Raw genomic sequence first — 7,251 nt, forward strand, 5'->3', positions numbered from 1 at the left:
GTGTGGGAGAAACTTCTTAGGTTGGTGCTTGTTGAACCGAGAAAAGTCTGTGAAAAGAGCTCAGTAGAACACTAAAGTGGAATAATTGTACATGCCCCTTCCTTGTCTCTCACTCAAAGGGAATGGGCAGGCTCTGGCTTGGAGGTGGGCTGAGGGACTTCTCCATTGTTAATATATTTGGGGGAATATATAATCAACAGAGGCTAGGAAGTATACTGGAAAAGCTAGTTTGCCCAGATTCTTTGAACCATGGTATCATAGTTCAGTTTTCCCACTCGTAAATCCTCTATGCTTAGACAAATAGGGACTCTGCCCACAGGAAGGACTACTTTGCAGGAAACACAAGTAGGTCTTGCAGGGAAGGGGAGCTATCTCAGAGTTTGCAAAGCATTGCAAGATTTGCTTTTGCTTTACTGCAAGTTCCTATCTTTGCTCCCAGTCTCTGGTGTATTTGTGCTTAAGAGACAGTGTTTGAAGATTCGTAGCTGTGAATATTTGTTGATTTAAGATTTTATCTTAGAATTGCCAACTGTATTTCCAGTAGGCAATGCTGATCTGTTATCAAAAGGGAATTTAATCAGGCTCATCTTGCCATCCTCCTGGAAGACTAATTTTGTCACTGGAGTGACAGTGCTGAGACAGACACTCAAGACAGCAAGCTTGCCACAGAGCCATTTTCTGTGTTCCACTATGAGCAACTCTCAGAAGTCTGTATGAAGAAGGACTAGGGGTGTGATTCCATCCCCAGCACTGCATGAAAAGGCTGTGCTGTCACATGCCTGTGATCCCAGCACTTAGGAAGTAGAGGCAAGAAGATCGGGAATTTGGGATCATCCTCTGTGACAGCAAGTTTGAGACCAGCCTGAACTGCAAGAGATCTTATCAAAAACAAACAACCCCCCTCTCCCCATAACTATGTATGTGTATATCTGTAAGGGAGCCAGGCAAGGTGGTACATTCCTTTAATCTCAGCACTTAGGAGGCTGAAACAGTTCACAAGTTCACAGCCAGCCTGTTTCCAAAGAAATAGAAATGTGCAGGTATTTCCCATTAGGCCTGTGACTTGTATGAAATCTAGAACCAGAGAAGCAACCTTAAATGCTGTAAATAGATCACTACATGGAAGTCAGAGTAGAGTTTTATTTCAGCTACTACTGGAGGCAACGAGCATTGTTGGAAAAGTTTTCCTAACAGATCTAGGTTTTGCTCTTAGCATGGAAACACTACTGTAAGTTTTAAAGAAGTTACTTATTTTGCTATTCATATTTTTTTTATGTCTGAAAATACCTGACTTAAAACTTTGTAAAAACAAACTTGAAGTTATAGGTAAGGTAAGCCATCACCAATACTGCAGGTCAAACATAAGTTTGGGAAATTATTTTGATATCCCATAATACTAATGTTCTAGTAGTTTTCTATTAACTGGTTCTGTTTCCTAGTTGATAACCCAATCCCATGTTATCCTATAATAATCTAAACAGCAAAATGAAGAGAGTGAAGCTTGCTCAGCTCTAAGCTGTGGTTCCAAATGAAAAATGTCTCACAGTCTGCTATGAAATTAAGAATTGATTTTTTTATTTTTGTTTAACCTGGGAGGTTGTGATACACCCCCTTACAAAAACTGACTCAATTTACTTAACTGACCCAAATTACTTGATCATTAGCCAAATTAATTGATCCTTGGAATGGTCTCAGTTCACAAGCACTCAGGTTTGTGAAGGACTAGAAGAGGCTGGACCTTCATTGCAGTTTGACATTGAGGCTAAGTCCTGTTGGTCCACAAAAGGACAACCAGTTACACTGAGTCATTTATCCTGAAGTCTCCAGCATGTTACAAGAGAATGGCCAAATGAGGTCTAGCAGCCTCATGATCTGCTAAGAAAGTGCTGAGGCCAGAGAAGCTTGATTGGGGGGTGGGCAGGTGGTTGCTCACCTTCCTTTCCATCTTAATTGGTAACAGCTTGAAGTGCCAGCCAGCCCTAGCTGGACTGAGAGTGTGAGACTTGGGCTCAGTTCTCTCCTCCACTCTCAAACCGACATCCCACAAACATGGATCAAGTAATGCAGTTTGTAGAGCCAAGTCGGCAGTTTGTAAAAGACTCAATTTGGCTGGTTAAAAGATGCACCAAACCCGACGAAAGAATTCCAGAAGACTGCCATGGCTACAGCGATAGGATTTGCTATCATGAGATTCATTGGCTTCTTCGTGAAACAGATCCATATCCCTATTAATAACATTATTATGGGTGGCTGAGTCCTTCTCATCATGGGACAAGTGAACCAGTGAGGGGTGACAAGCTCATGAAATAAAACATTGCCTGGAAAAAAAGAGTGGGACTGACCTGGAATCCCTCAGTGAGGGGTGTGGCTCAGTTAAGAGCATTTACATAGAGTAACCCATGAATGTGAATGTGAGTGGCCACAGGACATGGTACCAAATAGAGCATTTGCTAGGATACCCTACTAGTGGGTGGGCTATGATGTGGCTCAGGAGTGGAGTGATTGCCTACCACATGCAAGTCCCTTGGGTGCAATCTCCAGCACTGCCCCTGCCCAAAAAGAGTTCTTACTTTCTCACGGGAGGAAGACTGTGATTAGACAGGAAATCCTTGTCCTAGGAATTCCAGTGTTAAGGGTTAGGGTGGCTGTGCAAGCAAATTTTTAAGTTGTATTTTTATAAACTTTCAGTTAAGGATTATTACAACCAGGCCAACATGATAAGCCTACATTTATATAGAGAGTTAACTCAGGCACTGTCTTTTTGTTCATAGGCTAGATAAACCATCCTGTTTTATCCATTCCCAGCATATACTAGAATAAATTAGACCCAAAGAAGAAACTTTGTATGCCAGCAGGATTAAAATCATTGCTGTTAAAAAGTGGAACTTTGATTTGACCAGCCTCTGAAGAGTCCAGATGTTTAGTAGATGTTCAATAAATAATTTTTAAATGGAATTTGTTTTAAATCCTCATTTGTTTTTTCTACAAAAGTTCCTTTTAGTAAATGGGTTTAGGAGGAAAAGTAGGTCTTTTGTTTTTTTTTCCCCCTTTGTTTCCCTTAAAGCTAAAGAGCTCTAAAGCATTATTGAGAACGAAAGTTTCAAAAGAGAAATGGGGCTGGTGAGATGGCTCAGTGGGTAAGAGCACCCGACTGCTCTTCCAAAGGTCCAGAGTTCAAATCCCAGCAACCACATGGTGGCTCACAACTATCCGTAACGAGATCTGGCGCCCTCTTCTGGAGTGTCTGAAGACAGCTACAGTGTACTTACATATAATAAATAAATAAATAAATCTTCAAAAGAGAAATGGCAGGCTGAGCAGGTAGTGAAGTTGGTAGAGTACTTGCTGTCCTTAGTCCAGAGTTCTATCCCCAGTACCATCTAAGCCAGGGACGCTGGCACACACCTGTAATGAGCACTGCTGCAGGAGAGGCAAAAGCATCAGGAATTCAAGGTCATCTTTGGCTGTGTGGTGAGTTTGAGGCCAGCCTGGGCTCTGTGAGATCCTGGAGGGAGAAGAGGAAGAGGATATCAGTGCATCTAAGATCCAATGAGGTGTGAAAGTAGTAAAGTTGGAAAAAATTGAAGATGCGTAGCAAATATCCTGTTGCCTTCTGGATCTGGATTTTGGTAAAGAATAACTTGCCATCCCCAGCAGGTAATACTAGTGATTGATTTTGTGTCTTAAAGGTAGGTTTTCAGAGCTGGGGAGATAGCTCAGTTGGATGCTTGCCATGCACACACGAAGACCTAACTTAAATACCAGAATTGAAGCAAAGAAGGGTGGGATGGGAAAGTAGACACAGGAAGATTTCTAGGACTTATTGGCTAGTCACCTGGCTTGATTAGTTCTAGCCAAGATAGTGACCCAGTGTCAAAAATTTAAAAAAGGGGACTGGTGAGATGGCTCAGTGGGTAAGAGCACCCGACTGCTCTTCCGAAGGTCCAGAGTTCAGGTCCCAGCAACCACATGGTGGCTCACAACCATCTGTAACAAGATCTGGCGCCCTCTTCTGGAGTGTCTGAAGACATCTACAGTGTACTTACATATAATAATAAATAAATAAATCTTTTAAAAAAAATTAAAAAAAAAGAAAAAGTGGACAGCTTTTGAGAAATGATGCCCAAGGTGGTCTTGCATCATTGAGCACAAATGTATCTGATCACATATCCAAATGCAGGTGTTGGGTACAGGCCCAGAACATTTTACCTTGAGTAAAATTCAATATTGATTTCTTTCTTCTTTTTTTACTGTCTCGTTTAAATGAAGAAGTGACTCATTGGTTTAAAAGTACTTGCCCTTTCAGAGGACCAATGCAGGCAACTCATGGTCCCCTGTAACTTCAACTCTGGCGTGTTCCTGCACTCTCTTCTGGCCTTTCCAGGGTATGTGCACACAAGCACACAAATGAAAAGACTTTTTAAAATAGAACTACAATCCACTAAATTCTTACACAAAATTGACATTTGTCTTGTTTTACTTTGTCCCATTTAAATAATTCCTATTCAGAAACTCTGAACAAGGTTGAACGTGCTCCAATCTTGGTTTGCTTGGTTTTCATACTACTTGAGTCAGTATACCTGTTCCTGCTTTCCTTTCTTTTCAGGGTTGTGGGCTGTGATGGAGTAGACAAAAAGGTAAGACACACACACACACACACACGCACGGATTGGACAAGTGGCTCAAAGGTAAAGTGTGCTTGCTTTTAGAAAGGACTCCATTTCAGTTCCCAGCACCAACATGGAGGTTCACAAATGTCTGTAATTCCACCTTCAAGGGAACCAGTGCCCTCTCTGGCCTCCAGCAGCACCAGGCACACATGCGCTGCACATACATACATACATACATACATACATACAGGCAAAACAAAATAACATCTTAGAAAAAAAAAGTTGAGCATTACACTCGTAATCCTGGCCCTTAGGAAGCAAAGATTTACTGCAAGTTCAAGAGCAGCCTGATCTACAAAGCAGGTTCTAGATCAGACAGTCAAACTCAAAAGAGGGACTTTCTACTTAAGACAGGGACTTTCTACTTAAGACACTTGTGACATCAGATGTCAGGTTTGGTGGTTGGTTGGTTGGGTTTCCTGGTTCTCTGGACACCTATGACAATGTCCTGCAAGTCAAGTCAATTCTGACACTGCCTGAAGACTCCACAGGCTGAAGGACTCAGTCACACAAAACTGTTCTCACTTCAGGTGGCAGGCAGGAGTGTCCAGTTCACAGCTGCATTTCTGCTAGCTGTTTAGCTGTAATCAGTGATTTCTATCGCTGTTATCTCCTTCTTAGAATGAGTGACTCACAGCACTCAAGAGAACGCTTTACTTACTAAAAAAAAAAATCAGACAATGGTCCTATGGTATTAGACACTTTTCCAGAGGACACACAGGTCTATAGTGAGAATTTTGTTTTCTTTAAAAACCCAGTTATGGGCTGGAGAGATGGCTCAGTAGTTAAGAGCACTGATTGTTCTGAAGGTCCTGAGCTCAAATCCCAGCAACCACATGGTGCCTCACAACCCTCTGTAATGAGATCTGACTTCCTCTTCTGGAGAGTTTGAAGACAGCTACAGGTTACTTACATATAATAAATAAATACATCTTTTAAAATGTTTTTTAAACCCCCAGTTATGTTATATGAATATGTTTTTGTTTTAATCCCAGGCGTGGGATAAAAGGCTGCTTCATAGCAGGAGATTATGACTTGCCTTGTGCACTACCAGGGGTGTGATATTTGCCAGCGTCAGAGAGTTTTTAATTCTAGAAAAGGGTATAAATGGGAGAGCCTCAAAAAAGCCTGTGGAGGCTGCCACTCCTTGCTGTTACTGTGGTTTCTCAAATGTTCTGAGTAAAGACAAGTTGGAGATACCCTGATGACGAAGACAGGCCTTGCCCCAAGAAACCCGACATCCCTAATCTGCAGAAAGCAGTTATTTGATTGAGTGAAAGATCTATGCCCCCTTTCTCCTCTAACCCCTAGTTTCTCTCCTACCTAGTGTTGGGTTGGAAGGGATTAGCGTGGAATAAAGGTTGGAAGGGAGGTAAAGATAAAAATCCAATAAAATAGCTAACAACAAACAAACAAACAAAACCAACACAGGTCTAATTTGCAGCACCCACATGGTGGCTCCCAACTATCCATAACTCCAGTTTGGAGTGTTCCAACCCCCTCTTCTGGCCTCCAGAGACATCAGGCACAGATGAGGTACACAAACATACATTTAGGCAAAACACCCACCCAAAAATAAATTGTTTAAAAAAATAAAAGGAGCCGGGCGCCGTGGCACACGCCTTTAATCCCTGCACTCAGGAGGCAGAGGCAGGCGGATTTCTGAGTTCAAGGCCAGCCTGGTCTATAAAGTGAGTTCCAGGTCATCCAGGGCTACACAGAGAAACCCTGTCTTGAAACCTCCCCCGCAAAAAGGATAAATATCTTAATTACTTTTCTATTTCTGTGAAGGGACACAATAACCACAAGCAAACTGGGAAGGAAAAGGTTTATTTGGCTTACATGTCCCAAATCACAGTCCATTTAAGGGAAGCCAAGACAGGAACCTGGAGGCAGGTGCTGGTGCAGAAGCCATGGAAGAATGTTGCTTACTGGCTTGCTTAGCCAGTTTTCTTATAGAACCCAGAACAACCACGCCAGGGGTGGACCCACCTACAATGATGTGGGCCTTCACTCATCACACATGAAATAAGTACAAGCTTGCCTTATGGAGGCATTTTCTCATTGAGGTTCCCACCTCTCAGTTGACTCTAGTCAGTGTCAAGTTGATATAAAACTACTTAGCACCAGAAGAGAGAAATGAACAAGCCAGGTGAAGACAACATGGGGCAAGGTATAAGGTGGGCTCTCATGCCTTTTTTGAGCAAGCTTCCCAGCACCTGTGTTCACCCACCTGGAAACTCCAGGACGGACATGACCAGAATGGTCATGAATGGGAAGCCTGCTGTCATCTAAGAGAAACTGAATCTTGATCACCCCTACTGACCAAACATTCATATGGCTACAAAAAAGAAGAAGAAGAAGGAGGAGGAGGAGGAGGAGGAGGAGGAGGAGAACCGATGGCTCAGCGGTTAAGAGTACTAAGTGCTCTTCCAGAGGTCCTGAGTTCTATTTCCAGCAATCACATAGTGGCTCACAACCATCTGTTATGGGATCCAATGCCATCTGATGTGCTGATGTGTCTGAAAACAGCTACAGTGTACTCACATTAAATACATAAAAAACTACAACCATCTGCCAA

The 7,251-nt window shown here is 42.5% G+C and overlaps 1 pseudogene; it reads left to right on the plus strand.

Moving 5' to 3' along the window:
- Positions 1-65: 65 nt before the first annotated feature.
- On the plus strand, positions 66-2,952 carry LOC110293986 (protein transport protein Sec61 subunit gamma pseudogene; annotated as a pseudogene).
- Positions 2,953-7,251: the final 4,299 nt, after the last annotated feature.

The sequence above is a fragment of the Mus caroli genome, unplaced genomic scaffold (assembly GCF_978045245.1).
Source record: "Mus caroli unplaced genomic scaffold, Mus_caroli_1 scaffold_4, whole genome shotgun sequence".
Classification (NCBI taxonomy): domain Eukaryota; kingdom Metazoa; phylum Chordata; class Mammalia; order Rodentia; family Muridae; genus Mus; species Mus caroli.